General features: G+C 40.1%; 1 protein-coding gene across 4 annotated transcripts in view; it reads left to right on the top strand.

Moving 5' to 3' along the window:
- LOC138354936 (enolase-phosphatase E1-like) overlaps positions 1 to 19,732 on the top strand; it is a 117,191-nt gene that overhangs the window by 87,994 nt on the left and 9,465 nt on the right. The window lies entirely within an intron of this gene.

Genomic DNA, 19,732 nt, shown 5'->3' with positions numbered 1-19,732 from the left:
GCCTTCAACCTACCTCTGGCACTAATCTATAATGAGTCACTTAACACGGGGGGAATTGCCCAGCTGTTGGAAGAGTGCAAATGTGGTGCCAATCTACAAGGAAGGAGATAGAGAAGAGGCACTTAACTACAGACCAGTGTCGCTCACAAGTTTCCCTTGCAAAGTACTTGAAAGAATTATAAGGGTAAGACTAGCTTCACACCTAGAAAGAATTAGGTTTGCAAGGAAACAACAGCACTGCTTTAGAGAAGGGAAATCATGCCTGACGAACCTCTTGGAGTTTTATGATAAGGTAACGAAAATAAGGCAAGACAGAGAAGGATGGGCAGATTGCATATTTCTGGACTGGCAAAAAACCTTTGATACAGTACCACACAGAAGGCTCATATACAAACTTTAGAGGCAAACGGGAGTAGACGGAAACGGACTATCCTGACAGACAGGTGTCAGTGTGTGATAGTGAGGGGCGAGGAGTCTGACTAGCGTAGAGTAACTAGCGGGGTGCCTCAAGAATTGATGCTGGGACCCATTTTATTCCTCATTTATGTAAATGACTGCAGGAGTTTGTCGATGTTTGCCGATGATGCAAAATTAATGAGGAGGGGTTGAGACAGATGAGAATTGTAAGATTCTTCAGGATGACTTGAACAGATTGCAGATATGGTCCGAGAAATGGCGGCTAGAGTTCAGCATTAACAAGTGCAAGGTGTTAGAAATGGGGACAGGAGCCAGGAAACCGAAAGGCCAATATATGAAGGGAAACTACCTCCCTATGACGTTTAGAGAAAAAGACCTGGGAGTGGACATAACACTAAACCTAACTCCAGTCTCATATAAATAGAATAACGTCAGCCGCATATTGTATTGTTTGATACCTGCTTTATGGGGTTCTGGGAGTTGTTCTACTCCCCAAGCCCGGCCCGAGGCCAGGCTTGACTTGTGAGAGTTTGGTCCACCAGGCTGTTGCTTGGAGCGGCCCGCAGGCCCACATACCCACCACAGCCCGGTTGGTCCCCACGGCAAAAGTCAGAACATCCTTCAGAAACTTAAATAAGGAGGCTTTTAGACCACTGTATACCGTCTGTGAGAGGCCAGTCTTAGAGTATTCTGCACCATCGTTGAGCCCCCATCGACGTTAGAAAGGAGGAAGGGGGGGGGACATGATACAGACGTATAAAATACTGATTGACAAGGTGGTATCAGGAAATGTTTACAGTGAATAGTAATAGAACAAGGCACGGATGAAAGCTTGAGATTCAGATGTGTCATAGAGATGTTAGAAAGTTTTATTCTAGCGTAAAGATAGTAAATGGAATGAACTAAAAGAGCAGACTGTAGAGGCTAACTCCATTCATAACTTTAAAAGCAGGTATGATAGAGAAATAGGTCAGGAGTCATTGCATTAGACAACCAACGGCTAGAAAGGCGGTGTCCAAGAGCTAGAGCTCGATCCTGCAAGCACAAATAGTTGAGTACACTTACACGGGGCGAGTGGACAGTGCTCGGGGATCGTAGCAGAAACAAATAGTACTCAAATGAGCCACAGAAACTAAGTTTCCATCTGTGTCCCTTTGTTCGTCTTCCACCCATGCTAAATAGTTCGTCTTTGTCCACCCTGTCAGTTCCTCTGAGAATTTTGTAGGTGGTGATCATGTCTCCCCTAACTTGTGTCTTCCAGGAACAAGAGGCTTAGTTCCCGTAGCCTTTCCTAGTAACTCGTACCTCTCAGCTCTGGGACTAGTCTGGTGGCATACCTCTGAATCTTCTCTAACTTTGTCTTGTGTTTAACTAAGTATGAACTCCAGGCTGGAGCTGCATACACCAGGATTGGTCTGACATAGGTGGTATACAAGGTTCTGAATGACTACTTACACATGTTTCTAACGGCAGTTCTTATGTTGGCCAATCTAGCATATTCCGCTGATATCTTTTTGATGTGGGAATCTGGGGACAGGTTCGGTGTGATACCAACCCCCAGATCTTTCTTTCTATTTGACTCTTGCAGGATTTCACCTCCCAGATGGTACCTTGTGTTCAGCCTTCTGTTCCTTTCACCTCATTTTATTACAGTACCTAATACTTTCCTGAGTTAAACTTTAGTAGGCATTTTCTAGACCATTTTTTACAGTTTGTCCAGGTCGTCCTGTAGTCTCTGTTTATCTTCATTTGTCTTGATTCTCCTTATATTTGTTGCATCATCAGCAAACATTGAGAGGAATGAGTCTATACCCTCTTGAAAATCGTTAACATATATCAGAAACAGGATGGGTCCAAGTGTGTGTGTGTGTGTGTGTGATATAGTGAAATGTATGTAGTAGACATAAGAGGAAAAATAGATTGGTTAGAAAGGTGGGGTCCAAGAGCTAATAACTCGATTCTACAGGTATAATTTACTCAAACCCAAAATTTATGTCATTGAATTTCAAAAATGTAGCCCACGTTTCCATGCGATATCTTGAAAGCCTCATCGTGGTTCTCTGAAATTATTAATACCCGTTAAATTATCATAAAATAAAGTTCCTCATTATTAAACAATATATCCGTGCCAAATGTATTTGGTCGGGTAATTTTTTGTTTATTACAAATATAAGTAGGCATCCATCAGTCTCAAGAGACTATGGATTTTTATATAAAAATATATACATTATTAAGTGTGTATTAAGACCACCCTGCAACATTGTACCGAACTAAATAATTACTGTATTAAAATCTCGCCAATATTATTACTTCAGTACTTAAACATTTTAAAATTGACCAGACCAAATTGTGTTTTTGTTTTTTTGTTTTTGATATTGTTCAGAACTGTGGTATACTCACCTAGTTGTGCTTGCGGAAGTTGAGCTGCGGCTCTTTGGTCCGGGTGTGTACATTCTTATGTTTAGCTCGAGAATCTGTGTACCTTGGTTGTTTTAACTATAAATCTAATTAATTGCAAGTACTTTTGCTAAATAAATGTTACTGTTTACAAGTATTATGGCAGGGACATTGTTTTTACCCTCTGCATAAATTTAACATATTAGGTTGTACATAAATTTTGCTTTTGTGACATTAAATTGGGTTAATTTGACATTCTATCAAGATTATATTATTAGTTTAAATAAATGTATTGATTTTAGTTAGACACACACGAGTTCCAATGTGCAAAGATGGTAGCAGAGGGACCCTCTTAATTAATCATAGTCCTGTATCGATGGCTAACGTGGTAGTCAAAATACTAGAAATAATTCAAACCAAATCGGTAGAACACCTAGAGAGACGATATATATAATAATATGGCTTTCGAACGTGAAGATCCTATGTAGCAAATCTTTCTACGAAACATAGAAACAAATTTTTCAAGTTTCTATGACAGCCACAGAGATTTTACAGGAAAGAGATGGGTTGACTGCATTTATCTAGACCTTAAAAAGGCTTTCGACAAAGTCCCACATGAAGTTTCTCAAAGTTTTGTTCTGGAAATTGTCACTCCTCCAGTATGTTCCAGGGTCTTCTAACATGCCATAGCCAAACATGCTACATGGAACTACATTACTACATGGAACTTTGTTCCAGGTAGCGAATCTTTAACAACATTCTAACATGCCTAATTTTGTTTTTATTGACAAAAATGAAGGCAGTAACCAGAGGCACTGTATGAGACTAGAGGAATGTTACTGGTGGGGTACCACAGGGTTCAGTTCTTGAGCCAGTAATGTTCATTGTCATTAGAAGAAATACAGTATATGAAATATATGAACATGCTAAGATACTAGGAAAGATAAAACCCTAGGGGATTGTGACGCCCTTCAAGAAGACCTTGATAAAATAAATGTACGGAGCAACACTTTGCAAATGAAATTTAATGTGAATAAATGCCACGTTATGGAATGTGTAATAGGAGAAAATAGGCCTCACATAACCTACAACTTGGGTGAAAAAAGCTTTAAAGCATTCTGATAACGAGAGAATGCTAGATGGAAAAGTGCCACCTGAGGGCCACATAAAGAACATTGTGCCAGGAGTCTTTACTACACTTTTTAGTTTTTAGAATTGATTCTAAATACATGGATGGTGAAATTACTAAAGAAATTGTTCACGACCTTTACGAGACCAAAGCTGTAATGTGACAAAGATTGAGAAAAGATGTACAGGTTTGTAAGTACTTGTGTAACTGCTTTGTGAATCTGGCCCGATTTTCAGGATGACTGTAAATTTTGTTTCCCATCGATTCTGTAATATTGATGGATTTATCTCGATTTCATAAAGACAAGTTTCCAATAACAAACTTCCCGCCGTAAACATGACCTTTCCCATCGAACTTCGCGTCACCAGTACCGAAAATGGGGAAACGTTCGTAGCCTCTTGCGTATTGGTCGTACTAGGTTGACTCGTGTCTTTTCCCAGTTACAGTCTTGTCTATTTTACTTGATTTTACGGATCTGCGCCACAGGCGTTTTCTTGACGGATCTGCGCCACAGGCGTTTTCTTGACGGATCTGCGCCACAGACGTCGTCTTGACACTGCGACACAGACGTCGTCTTGACGGATCTGCGACACAGACTTTGTCGTTCAGGCCTGGTGCCTTATATTGATAATTTGACGTCGATCATTTAATACATTTCAGGTCTAATATTGGCATTCTCAATTATATTTTATGTGCCATAAATATTGCTATATAAAACCATACTGTTCAGCGCTTACTTTTCCTAATTACTGAATTGTTGTAATTAAGTACACATTTGCTTTAATCGTTATGCAATAATGCTGTTCTTTAGGTCTTGCTGGTGTGTTTAATGTTCACTATAAAAATATTCCACGGCGAGTAAAAAGCTTATTTTTTAATTGCAATGTGTTATTTCTATAGTGGTGAATTCCTATTAGTTTATGAAATGTATTTTATGAAGGCTAGCTGATAACTGTATAGTTTTTATTGGTTTCAATAAAGTGTTGCAGGTTCGAAGACTACAACGACACAGAATATGAGGCTTCATAAAATGTATCATAAAATGCCTTCATAAAATAGCCTTCATAAAATGTATTTTATGAAGGCTAGCTGATAACTGTGTATTTTTTATTGGTTTCAATAAAGTGTTGCAGGTTTTTTTCTCGAAAACTACTACAACGTGTTGAAAAAGTGTGAGGCGGTGCTGGTGTGAGGTGTGGGAAGCCTGGGCCAGGACACAGGGACCGGACATGTTCAGTGTGTGTGTGTAAACCCGCTCGCTACCCAGGGCACTGAACCTCTTGCCCCAAGTAAACAAAATGTGTGTGTGTGTTGGTCTCTCGAGTGAAAAACTGTGCTTGTTTCAGTAAACATAAAGATGAGTTCAGTGTTAACATTTTAAAGGTGAACTTAAAAAAAAAAAGTGTTTTAAGGGATGAGCAGTATTTTATAGTTTGTGTTAATATTTTATGAAATGCAGTCACTTTTTTTTTTTTAAGGCTTTGTACAAATATTATCAACTTTTCAGTATTGTAAGTAAGACATTTTGTATTTTCCTATTGTCATGTTGAGTGATGAGTTAGTTGTACCTTGTGAATTTGCAAACTATGTTTTATCCTTTTAGTGTTGGGTGTGAGAAAACATTGTAAATTGTTATTGTGTTTTAAGCGACTGTGTGCGCGCGCGCGCTTGTGTATCGTACAGAACAGTACTTGTTACTGCAGATTTTTTCATCTGTAAATAGTTCCCCATTCATCACTTAAATGTTAGGTCATGAGGTAAGAGTACATACACACTTCTAGATATGTGACATGTCAGACCTGTTGTTTGGTTTATCATACGAGAGGACCATTTGACATGGAGTGAGGTGTCATGTGCTTTAATATGTATTTAAGTGTTGGTTTGTGTAGAAGTCAGTGCGGTGTGGATCATTGGTATGGTTGTGTGGCAAACCCCACAAACGATGGTGGCAGCTGTTGGTGCTTGGAGAGCCGTGGTGGTGAGTGTTGGTGCTCCTGCAAGTGCGTCCTGGCCTCAAGGTAAGGTTTCCTTCGTCCAGGTGTATTATCTCTACCTATCTTAGATGTAGTTTATTCTCTTTCATCTCCTTGCATTTCCAGCCTTCCCGGCGCCCCTATATGGTTTATTTTGTACACTCAGGATATGAGGATTGTTCTTTTATGGAAGTTTCTTCACCTCTTCGTTCTACCTCATACCGCTAATTTACCCCACCCCCCCATCTTTCCATCCTTCCACGACCTTGTTCTTTCTTTTTTTCCCCACGTTTTCCTCGCCTTCCCCATTGTTATACTTTCCCTCTCTTACATTTCGTTCTGATCTTTCGCCTCCCATTTTCGTCTTCATTCCACATCAATTTTTTTTTCCTATCTTGTTCTCGTCAAGGAGAGGGGCGGCTGGGGTGATCAGGGAGAGTGGGTGAGTGTCAGGGAGATGCGTCTCACTGCCCTTCTTTCCACCCCTGCACCACTCCTCTCCATCCATTCCCACGGCCTATCCTCCTAAAATTAAAGTACTTACAGTAGCTGGTCGAAAGTACCAGTATGACGTGTTGAACCACCAGAAAGAAAAATTTTGTATTATTGAATCTGGGCAAACCGGAAACGTTTTTATCTGCAACAAATATAAACTCTAACCTCTCCTAGCAATCCTAGGCATAATATAACACACATATGAGGCCTAGGAATATTTAAGATGGACATTTAGCTTCTGGACTCTATAATTAATAGTACGAAATCCTGTTTGCTGGGTACATAGTCATATGATATTTTCCACCAACTAGTTACTGTAAGTGCCATCATTTCCCAACACGTGTAACAAAATGTTTTTAAAATTATTTTTCAAATTTTCATCCCTCTTCCCCCCCCCCCCTCTCTCTCTCTCTCTCTCTCTCTCTCTCTCTCTCTCTCTCTCTCTCTCTCTCTCTCTCTCTCTCTCTCTCTCTCTCTCTCTCTCTCTCTCTCTCTCATCTCTCTCATCCCTCTCTCTCATCTCTCTCTCTCATCTCTCATCCCTCTCTCTCATATCTCTCATCTTTTTCTCTCATCCCTCTCTCTCATCCCGCTCTCTCCCCCCTCTCTCTCCCCCTCTCTCTCTCTCTCCCCCTCTCTCTCTCCCCCTCTCTCTCTCCCCATCTCTCTCCCTCCCCCTCTCTCTCCCTCCCCCTCTCTCTCCCTCCCCCTCTCTCTCCCTCCCCCTCTCTCTCCCTCCCCCTCTCTCTCCCTCCCCCTCTCTCCCTCCCCCTCTCTCATCCCTCTCCCCTCCCTCTCGCTCGATTTCTTTAATTTTTAATTTGATTGGCTTTCTAACTACACTTTTACGAAGTTTCCGGTATATTACATTTTTAATCTTTTTATTTATGATTAACTAATACGCTATCTGTCATTGAGGGCGTCAAAGACCTAGTCCGTTTTAATTTTCGTTGTTTTCTCCTTCCATTACCTTTTACACATACACACTTAGGTAATTACACTCACACACACTCACACTCACACACTCACACTCACACTCACACTCACACGTACGTGTCGTGTTACTGCCAAAATTACGTCGCAATTTTAGCATATGTTTCGAAAACTGAACATATATTTATAGACATTCTATTGAATAAAATTGATATGTAAAATTATATCTTAAGAAGCTAAAGTAACTAAGCAGCCTAACGTAATTACAACCTATAAAACAGGCTCTTCCTTCACAGCCTAACGTCAGCAATGGCAGTTTTGGTTTATATGCCATAAATAAGTATGTAATTTCAATATTCGGGCAGATTTTTTGTGAAAAAAATTGTTCTGACTAGTTAAAGTATTGCTACCAGTTAAAAGCTAGCATTTCTAATCTGGCTAAAATTAAAACAAATACACACACACACATAACAAGTATTTTACTATATATATATAAAATATATTCAACAATGTTTGTTGTTGAATATGACCGAAAGGGTAAGATTAATAATTCTAACACGAATCTTCTCAACATTTCTTACGTTCTTCTTCACTGTCGAGGGTAATTGATAAAATAACTCCAAAATTCATTCTTTTTATTCCTAGTCTGACGCCTAAACGCGTTTCGTAATTCCTTATTACATTTTCAAAGACAGTGTCTGTCTCAAAAACACAAAGACAGGTCTTTGAAAATGTAATAAGGAATTACGAAACGCGTTTAGGCGTCAGACTAGGAATAAAAAGAATGAATTTTGGAGAGTTACTTTATCAATTACCCTCGACAGTGAAGAAGAACGTAAGAAATGTTGAGAAGATTCGTGTTAGAATTATTAATCTTACCCTTTCGGTCATATTCAACAACATATATTTACAAGAAAGACTGCTACCAAAATATACTAATATTTATACAAAATTATATATATATATATATATATATATATATATATATATATATATATATATATATATATATATAATACACAGATGTACATGAAAATGTTGACAAGTACCAAAAAAAGTTTCGAACCCATGGGATCTTGCTGTGTTGGCCTGTGTAGCCTCTGTCGCTCAAGCTATGCCGGCTTCTAAAAGGATTATGACGGAAGTTTGAGGCACAAATCAAAGGTCAATTCTGTGCGAGTGTTTAACACATTGAGGACCAATACTTTGCGTTGATGATAAATATCAGAATTAAAATGAATACAAGAGCAGCTCACGAAAAAAAAAAACTGAATAAAAGACACGAGAAGTCAGGTGGTATTAACTGAACTGTATAAAATAAAATGTGATTTTTTTCCGTCGTTATGGGTTCGCTCTAGACATTTTTATTGCGTCCTCGGTGTGTTAAGTGTAGCATTGCGTGGCCAGAAGAGGTAGCGTAGTCCCACTGAGTGGTGTGCCGTGGGTTCGAATCCCACTTGGTGTTATGTTTTCATGTGTATCAACCCTGAACCCCTGTTATTACACCATTATGCTTTTAGTTTTTATCGAGGTCACTGTATTTTCTCACCAGTGTATGTACAGGTGGAGTGGCTTTCTGGTAATATATATTAATGTGTGTTTCATTGCCAATAAAAAAATATGAAACAATGACATTTATTATCCTTCTTGAAACAAGTAAGAGATATATCGTCAAGATTCAGCTGATGTAGGCAATGTTGTATTCTAGACACCAATAGCTATGCTATTGTCAATAGCAAATAGCTTTGCAATAGCTTCACCAATAGCTTTCTCAAGCCTGGCCTTGGGCCGGGCTTGGGGAGTAGAAAAACTCCCAGAACCCCATCAAGCTTAAAATGTGATTGATTAAAATCTGATCTAGTTATAATACAAAGGTGTTTAGTTAAATATTATAAATACGTAGTGGAATTATTTGGAATCAGAATTCAGTTTTCAAATAATTCGAAAATATAAATATTGAATAATTCAACAATGCGTGCGCATTCGAACTAAAACATTAATATTATAGTTTCTTCAGTTAGGAGAGAGCACATTGTATTTGCTCTTGTATAGCAGAATGTAACGTATAGGCTACAGTATTAGCTCAGACTGCTAGCAAGACATTTGTACTGACGCGGAACGTAAATTTTAGAACAATTTCCGAGGAATGTAGTTTTATTTGTATCGATTATATACATATAACGGGAAATAGGCGCATTTACTCATTTCCGTAAACACTATAGCTTGAGAAACGCACATGAGTAAGCACACCTGCAAATGTGAATCAAAGTACGTTCGCTTAAATTTGAATCTATGCAGTTGAAGAGTCATGAACGTGCATACTCTTAGATGGCTCGATTGGATCTGTGTGTGAACACAGTAGGAGGAACACGGACGAGGCGAGGATATGCAAGAATACTTTCATCTAGGTGGACAATTACTTAGCTAGGTTATCGTCATTCCAGTGAAGGTTACTATAAAAACTGGCTAGTAATAGCTAGCATTCGTTACGTACATAATGTACTTTACGCTAGAACGCTGTGTGAGAAATGATGTCGTTATTAGGTGTGCACTGGCTTGCATGTTAAGCTAAAAGCTCATTGGCAATGAGTAAAGATTTGTAAGCTAATTGGTAACTGATGTACAAGTGGTGAACTTTTAATCCAAACTAGAACTCTTACACGACTAAGTTTACCAGAAATCTAGTACAGGTAATAGGCTAATAAGAAACCTATTGCAAGTACTAGACTAATGCTACCAGAAAGCGAGTACAGCAGGCACTAGACAACATTGATTGGCTTAGTATTATACCCATGAGACATTACACTGAACGTTGAACTAGTCTTCAATGATTACTAGTTCACTGGTCATTACCAGAAAGACATAGGTAAAACACGTTTCATTAAGTGCGCCGATTACTGGCTTGTATAACTATACCAGGTAAAATGACCTACATTAGGTACAAAGGGAACTGCACCATATTCACTTTCGATCAGAAATACACGGTGAACAAATGCCCAGCAAGTGAACAGAACAGGATAGGTCAGTTGTAAAGGATTTCACAACGGTAGTTGAACACAAGTTTAGCTAATTTCTGCCGATAGCACAATAGATCTAGTTCATCTATTGCGTGCTATCGGTAATTATAATTGCGTGCTATCGGTAATTGTAATTGCGTGCTTCATTCACTTAGCAGTAGTTAGGAATTGACTTGCGATAGTCCTAAATATGGAACAGCCTAGCGTTCTACAACCGGTGTCACAATCCAAGAAAATAATAACAAAGGCGTGATAGTATAATACTGTATTGGATTTAACACAATCGATGAAACTCGTAGAGACGTCGTTGGGCTCGTTAATTTGTGAAGACGAACTTTAGACAAAGTTAATCGTTATGTAACATTGAATACTTGAAACTAAATCGGCGTTAAGCATCTTATTGAATATAAAGTAATTATCTAAATTAGAAGTTTATATTCAAAAGTTAAGTGAAGTAGGATTAAGCTTACACTAAGTAGTATAATTTAAAAACTAGTTAAGGTACACTTACCCGCAGAATTGGGTGTAGGTTCTATACAGTAGGCTAAGCCAGGTTATATCTTACAGTCTGCTGAGCTAGGTGTAGGTGTTCTAGTTTCAAATCTAGGTGTAGGTAGCCTTGAGCTAGTTGAATCAAGGTAGATATCCAGTCGTTTGCTAAACGAGGTGTACGCATTTTAGTGTCAACTGGATAAATAAGCTATGTATTTTAGCACTAACCCGAATAAGTAGAGATACTCTGGTATTACCTTCAATACGTGTAGGTATCCTAGTGTTGGCTAAACTAGGTGTAGGTATCCCAGAGTTGGCTCAAATAGGTGTAGGTGTCCCAGTGTTGGCTCAATTAGGTGTAGATGTCCCAGTGTTGGCTCAACTAGGTGTAGGTGTCCCAGTGTTGGCTCAACTAGGTGTAGGTGTCCCAGTGTTGGTTCAACTAGGTGTAGGTGTCCCAGTGTTGGTTCAACTAGGTGTAGGTGTCCCAGTGTTGGCTCAACTAGGTGTAGGTGTCCCAGTGTTGGTTCAACTAGGTGTAGGTGTCCCAGTGTTGGCTCAACTAGGTGTAGGTATCCCAGTGTTGGCTCAACTGGGTGTAGGTATGCTAGGGCTGTATTAGCTTGGGGGTCAATATCTTAGTTTGCGAGATTTACTCCTTCTTTTGTTAGGTAAACTAAGTATAGGTATCGGTGTGTTAGCAAGTATAGGTTAACTAGGTTTAGGTATGCTCATGTTATCTAATCTATGAATAGATATTCTAGTGATAGCTAAACTCTGTGAAGGTATCGTAGTGTTTGCTGACCTAGGTATAGAAATCATAGCTTTTCCTGAACACTGTGTATGGATTCAAGTGTTCAAAACCCAGGTTAGGTATCCTCGGGCTGACTGAAGTTAGTTTATATATATTGTAAATTAAATTAAGGCATCTCTTTGTTAGCTAAACTAGGTGTAGATATCCTAGTGTTAACTAGGGTACCAACTTTTCGTATGTATCCAAATTTTAACTTGGTGTAGATATTATATAAGCTATCTCAAGTACGTTTGTGTACAAACAAATCAGGTCGGTGTAATAGTGTATGTTAAATTAGGATTTGATTTTTTCTAAATTGGTGTGAGTGTGCTTTAGGGAACCCGCGTTAACTTATCGAAGTATGGTGCAGTATGTAACTAATGCTATTCCTAGTTAAACTGAATTGTTAAAAATCCTTGAGCTAGATTAACTGAACGCAATTAATTCTTGCTAATCTAAATCTAAATGTATATAGTTAAAATTAGCCTATTGGAGTCTTGTGTAATAAACTTTAAACAAATAGTACTTATTGTAAAGTGCTACAAGACGAAAACTCTGTTAACAAATAACAATACGGACCTTGAAAATATGATTTAACAATGATATACATATATTTCAGACGTCCATTTATAGTTAATGATACGCAGATTGAACTTCAGTTCAGGTCTAAATAAACCTGTCCCGTACTGTCCAAATTACACACTATTAGTATTCAGTCACATTTGCTTTTCGCTTTTATTTGGTAATTATTGCGTTCCTCGGCAATAAGTGGCATAGTTACGCTTGGAAAGTACAGGAACAAAGAATGAAGTTAGTCCGAGGTGACTGATAGGGAGCTACGTTTTTCGCTTTACTGGTTGTGAGCCGGTCGAGTTTCAAAAGTAGGTAGGAGTATAATACGGAAATGAACAGAGATAACCACTTAAACGTATAGTTAATTATATATTTCGTATAATTGAACGTGGCCTTCAATGCTGCTACGGAAATTAGAAGAATCTTATGACGGCCACACAAGATTAACTTGCGGGTACTTATGGAAGAGAGATTCGTATCTTACTGTCAGAACTTTGTTATTCCACTTAAAAGTCATTCTTCAAGTAGAAAGTTTTGATTTTCAGGATCGGAATTTTGTTTTGCCAACTGTTCTTTTATCTACGTAATAACATCATTGAATCTGACCTCTTTGATATCTTATCTTATATCCTGCTTTCGTATGGGCATTCCGAATAGGAGTTCAAGGATATACCATGCTGTACTCTTTAGAGTTGTCACAACGGACAAAATGGGGTACTTAAATAATACATCAGTCATGTGATTCACATTCTAACCTAACCAAAGCGAGCCACCCACGCATAGAAAATGAGATTGTGAGCCGCTATGATTTATAGTACATACATTGTCTGCGAATTTGGCGTCAAAATGCCATGTATTATTGGCATTTTCATCTGGCAGGTTGATCTACTGCAATATAGGCTTCGTTTTCTTTCGATAGCTATTCCTCTTGGTTTTCTAACAGTTTCATCGAATTTTATACTGATAAACCTGCCCACTATAGGTTTATATTCCTAACGCGATATATATATATATATATATATATATATAATATATATATATATAATATATATATATATATAATATATATATAATATAAATATAATGTGGAATATGAAAAATTTATCGTTCGTTGTCATTGTTAATTGTTATATGGGCGTTATAAATTTTGCAGTTATTATCATATGTTAATTATAACACAATGCGTAGTCTTACTGTCATCCTAAAATAATATTTGGGCTTAGAACGCTTATTGTACAGCAATAAGCGTTCTAAGGCAATTATTATGACTGCAAACTACTTCCTGTTTTATAACCACACGGACTAGACGCTTTCTATCATTACACCTTCCTATAATAAATCGATACAAAATGAATTGACTTTAAATACAACTCCCCATCCCCCCCCCCCTCCACACTTCGATAGCGAGAGTACTTCACTGGGAAGCCTTCGAGTGAGATGAGCTTCCTGAAGCACCGGTGCTGGTGTGAGCTGAGGACACGACACCTGCCTGCTTTCTAAGTGTGAGCTCACACAACACGGCAAATTTCCTGCAGTTGGTTCAAGCTTATGACTGCAAGGTCTCCATTGGTGTGAACTTGGCACACGCACATCCTTCTTACTAACAATACAGTAAATACGTGAAATTGGAGGTATTGTTCAGTAAAGTTGCAAGGGTATGGGAAGATTGTACCCCAGCCAACTCCTGACAACAACGTGCCTCCCATAGTTTAGTCCTTCACCCGCATCATTACCTCTAATCACGCCCGAGGTCCAAGCCACTCACGCGCTCGTATCCTCACCCCAAGCGACTCCCTGATTCCTATTCTTCTTTCCCCTCTTTTCCTCAAGTTTCCCCTAAGCTACATCTGCTATTATACCGTAGATCACTCGCTCATTCCAAGCTATATCTGCGCTACAAGACACTTCCGCGTACAAATCATAACCATTCAAGCCACAACCACGTAATCACTCTCCCATGCTACTCTCATTCCAAACCACTCCCAAGCCATACCTGGGTTCGTTTCCCGACCAACGACGTTCGTATTCCAAACTTCCCCTAAGCCACCCCGGCGATCCCAAGCATTTACAGCGTTTTAACCCTCCCCCCCCCCCCCTCTCCCTACGACATTTCAACACTCCCCCAACCCACTCCCACATTCCAGCTCCCCCAAGCCTCGCTCACGTTCCTTCCCTGCAGCCACTCCTAGACTACGACCCTCCCCAAGCCACTCCACGGTTCAGCGACCCCCCACCCCCACCCCGCATTGTTTCAAAAGACTAAACACGCCATTCACCCCCCTTCTCTCCCCCTTCCCCACCTCCCCAGTTCCCGTTTTCCAACTCTGGCGCCCCTGATATAATCCAGCCCCTACTCCCCCATCCTCGGACTGTCTCGCTCCCCGTCACTCCCATGTTCCAAGCTCTTCTTGGGTTCCATTCCAGTGCTATATAACCATACCAGCTCAGCGGTTTTGCTAATTAGTGATTTATACGCCCCCCCACAACATTCTCCCAGTGTATAACCACTCGTTATAACCACACCTTACGCTCACACCCACACTTCCACTGTACCTATTTCTCTTCCCAATTTCAGCTGCCCCAGCATTCAGATTCACCCACTCACCCCTCCATTCTAGACCTTGCCCGCCCTCTCGCTCTCCACCCCTCCCTCACCCCTCTCGCTCTCCATCCCCCTCCTCACCCCTCTCGCTCTCCACCCCTCCCTCACTCCTCTCGCTCTCCATCCCCCTCACCCCTCTCCCTCTCCATCCCCTCCCTCACCCCTCTCGCTCTCCATCCCTCCTTCACCCCTCTCGCTCTCCATCCCCCCCCCTAACCCCTCTCCCTCTCCATCCTCCCTCACCCTTCTCGTGCTCAGAAACCTCTAGCCACTCATAAGTATATATTATAAGAAACTGCAGAATGCCTCTTGGCCCATGGGAGTAGTTGCTTATTATATCTCCCTAAGGGGGGGGGGGAGTACCTGCCCCCCTTTATGGGGATATAATGGTACCTGGTCGGTCTCTCTCTCTCTCTCTCTCTCTCTCTCTCTCTCTCTCTCTCTCTCTCTCTCTCTCTCTCTCTCTCTCTCTCTCTCTCTCTCTCTCTCTCTCTCTCTCTCTCTCTCTTCTCTCTATCTCTCTCTCTCTCTCTCTCTCTCTCTCTCTCTCTCTCTCTCTCTCTCTCTCTCTCTCTCTCTCTCTCTCTCTCTCTCACACTCACTCACTCACTCACTCACTCACTCACTCACTCACTCACTCACTCACTCACTCACTCACCAACCATACAATATAAGTGCCCACCAAACACACGTTATTGTTGTTGTTACTTTGTCTTTGTGAACAGCTGAAAAACTGTTAAGAACTCCATGGAAAAGCAAGCCCCTGTTTCAGGTTACATAGAGTCGCTGGAAGTCACAATAATAGCTGATCGTATGAAAGGAGGGCAATAGGGCCGACCCTGACCTATCACCTATGACCAATGTGTTATTCAGAAAAGTCGGGTGAAGCGCCTGGCCTCCAGCCTCAGACACCCATACATTCTCTAATAGTTCTCTCGCACTCATGTGTGTACACAATGATTGAAACTTGACGTTGTCTACTTTGTTGTGGTAACATTTACCATAGATCTGCAACCCTGTTTCTTAACCCAGTGTTTCTTTACATTTACCATAGATCTGCAAACCTGTTTCTTAACCTACTATTTATTTATTTTCAAAATCTTAACATTACCCAACTTGAATTGCTTGGATAGTGTTGCATCTTGGGTTGATATTTGCAGCACCCTGTACACCCCTTGTTGCACACGTCTGTTCTCCACACTTCTAAAGTGTAAATTGAATTTAATCTCTTTTTTTTAAATTACGGTTTCTGGGATTAACTTAATGTGTTTTTCAGATTCGTTTATGCTTAATGGTACAAAGGCTTTCACTTTACTGTTGGAACTGAATTGCTCCGCTAGCCGTCGCTCGTCTCGTAGAATATCTGATATTCAGGGTTCGAAATTTTGTTGTTCTACTGTTCCTTTGAGTCATTTGTCCCTCTATAATATCCTCTGCCTCCTTTGGCCTCTCGTGTCGTCCTGCTCTCGCATTGGTTCGTTGTTGTTGTTGTTGTTCTTATAGATTCAGCTACTCGGAACAAGTTCCAAGTAGCACGGGCTATGGTGAGTCCGTAACTTACCTGGCACAGGAGCGGATTGGCTCGTACCTTGACACTCGTGTATATTATTTAAAACAGCTGTCCTGGTTTAACGCTTTCTTTTCATTATTACTTTTCATACTGCTTCTTACTGTTATTATTACATTGTTCCGCTTACCGTCATCCATTTGTTGTTGATTGTCCTGATTACCAGGACCATCGGAAATTTTGCTTCCACGTGTGTGCATAATCCTCGGTTGATCTGCCATTTTGTATACAAGTTACAATATGCCTTTCTGCACTCTTATTGGCACCCTGAAGGATCTATAGGAACTTGTGATTATTGTTACATCTATATTTCTATTTAATCGTATTGGCTTAGTGCTTTCTTTTATTACTTCTTGGTGTTAGAGCCCTACTTATAACTTCTAAATCCTTTTCACAATCAGATTTATACATTTTTTTCATATTCCGCTGATATATAAAACCTTGGTATTATTTTTGGAGACTTTGAACCCATTTCATTATCCCACCCGAGCGCCATTCCCAGCTCGCCTCGTTAACTGTTAACGTTCTGGACGGCATACTCTGACCAGCCCGTCCTCTCCAGCGTTCCCAGCGTCACTAAACCGATGTACCGTGTTCCCCAAACCTAACATAACTGAGGACCCACTAATAGAAAACGGGACATCACGTCAATTTCGCGAGTCGTTGTGATTTTTAGTATACTGTATACATTTTTGGCCTTTAGGGTCAAAATGCGTCAAAGGTTATGTCAAAATGCTATATTGGAGAGGACGGGTTGCAAGTGAGGTCTAGCTGACGGTTGGGTATGGCTGGTGAAGCCTCGTGGACAAAGATTTGCAGACGTGCGACTTGTGCTGGAAAAAAATGAGCCGGGATTTGTATTTCTAGATCATGTTAGATAAGTCATTGCTTATTACCATGCCAAATTATTTTTAATTGTTTAATCCATTTGCCCCACACATCCCAGCCGCTCAATGATCCGACGGTCTCCTGTTTTAAGTAGTTCGGGCTCTTAACAGAAAGTATGTGGGTTAAAACATTAGTTTTGTCCGAATGTAAGAGTTTACAAATATAAATTTTATTCTGATCATGTATCCTCAAGGGGAATACATTTTGGTGGAATATTATGTTGTGTAAGTTAACCTTAACTTATCGTGTAAGTTATCTTCTTAAGGTTTCCATTTAATAAATTGAGAAAGCGTCATCATATAGGTTTAAAACAAAAGTACTTAAGTTTCGGCTAAAAAGTTTGGTAATTATTGAAAGTGAGTATTATGTTGCCCAATAGTAACTCTGCTTCGCAAGAACATCTTGTCACATTGAGTTGAAAGAAAGAAGACAAATTGATTTTATTTTTTTGTTTACTGGAAGGAGCCACTCCAGAGAGCTTTATAACAAAACCATTCCCTTCCACCTACAGCCAATACCACCCACAACCCCTACCACACAACCACCACCTACAACCCCCACTATACATATAGCCCCGACCACCCACCACCACAACAACCACTACCCACAACCCCCACATAACCCTCCAACACCAGTTTTTAACCCCAAATGCACTAACCGACAGGAAGAGATAGAGAAGCAATTGTATTTTCAAGAATATTCCACATTATTTCAGTATTTTTTGTTAATTACCTCATAACAGTGTTCAGTGTGTGATGTTGACCAGACCACACACTAGAAATTGAAGGGACGACGACGTTTCGGTCCGTCCTGGACCATTCTCAAGTCGATTGTGACTTGGACAATCGACTTGAGAATGGTCCAGGACGGACCGAAACGTCGTCGTCCCTTCAATTTCTAGTGTGTGGTCTGGTCAACATACTTCAGCCACGTTATTGTGACTCATCGCCTTCAGTGTGTGATGTATAATGAACAGTGGATACCTTCCTCGATCATCTGCAACTGAAAATTGTTTATCAATTATTATTCAATATATACAAAATTATTACAGATTCTCATTAGTTCTCGTTAGCTAATGATCGTTTTCGTTGTCGATTTCATCGTTAATATTACTGTACTCGTGTTGCAAAGTGATGTTATTATTCTCTTTTTTGTTATTTGTTATATATTTGTGTATTGCAATGTTTTATATAACTGTGTTATCCTGCAGGCCCTGTCATAATATTGGTATGAATAATATTGTATTCTTAAATGGTTGAGTTTGTGGCATTCGTCACCACCGTTTATCTGGTCGACGGTCCGACCAGATATACGTCGACGTATACCTGGTCGAGGACCGGGCCGCGGGGACGCGAAGCCCCGAAATCATCTCAAGGGTAACCTCAAGGTCACCACCAGAGATATAAAGGCATGCTTACTGTGAGAGTGACGTTAGTTAGTTAGTTACATGTGACGTAAGTTAGTTACATGTGACGTTACTTAGTTACATGTGACGTTACTTAGTTACATGTGACGTTACTTAGTTACATGTGACGTTAGTTAGTTACATATCCAGGTACGAGCACAGATATCGTGGTTACTGTTACCATGCTCGCTATCATTACTCCTCTGGTGTTATCAGTACCGTCAGCACTTGAGTAAGTTAAGACTGCCTTTTTTATATAACCTAATTGTGCTTGCGGAGGTTGAGCTCTGGCTCTTTGGTCCCGCCTCTCAATCAACTGGTGTACAAAGAGTACGATACAAATATTTCTGGCAATACGGCTGTTGATGTGTAAATTATCTAGTATGCCGCACGCCCGCTCCTTAGATCACTATGTATTAGAGTGTAAACTTATTGATAACTATAGAAATAAGGAAATACTGTAAGTAGTGTACCACACCAAATTGATTAGATGTGTGATAATGGTATGGTAGACTACTTGGGAGCTACAAGCACTTTGTCCTATGAATGTAACACTTATATGCTGTGTTTACTATCTTACCTGCAATGTAAAATGTGATTTTTGTACTGTGATTTGTGGATTGTACTCACTGGATTTGTGCGCCCCTTGAGGGACTTGGAAGTAGAGGGGGGTAGAAATAGCCTAAGCTACTCTATCCCTTTGAGATGTATTTTATTCAGTAAGCGTACTTGAACTGGTGTACAGGTTCCTGAGGCTACTGGACTATCTTGTTGTTATAGATTCAGCTACTCGTAACAAGTTCCAAGTAGCACGGTTTCTGGTGAGCCCGTAGTGGACTTATCTGGCACAGGAGCGGTGCTGTGTGGGGGGGCTCTTATCATATCTACATTTGAAGCTGTGTATGGAGTCAGTCTCCACCACAGCACTTCCTAATGCATTTTATTTATTAGCTCTGACACTGACAAATGTTTTTTTTCTAACGTCTCTGTGACTCATTTGGGTACTGTGCATCGTATAGCGTGTATCGTATCGTACAGTATATTTTATAGT

Source organism: Procambarus clarkii, chromosome 65, assembly GCF_040958095.1.
Source record: "Procambarus clarkii isolate CNS0578487 chromosome 65, FALCON_Pclarkii_2.0, whole genome shotgun sequence".
NCBI classification, from domain to species: domain Eukaryota; kingdom Metazoa; phylum Arthropoda; class Malacostraca; order Decapoda; family Cambaridae; genus Procambarus; species Procambarus clarkii.
This window is presented reverse-complemented; position numbering and strand designations above follow the sequence as displayed.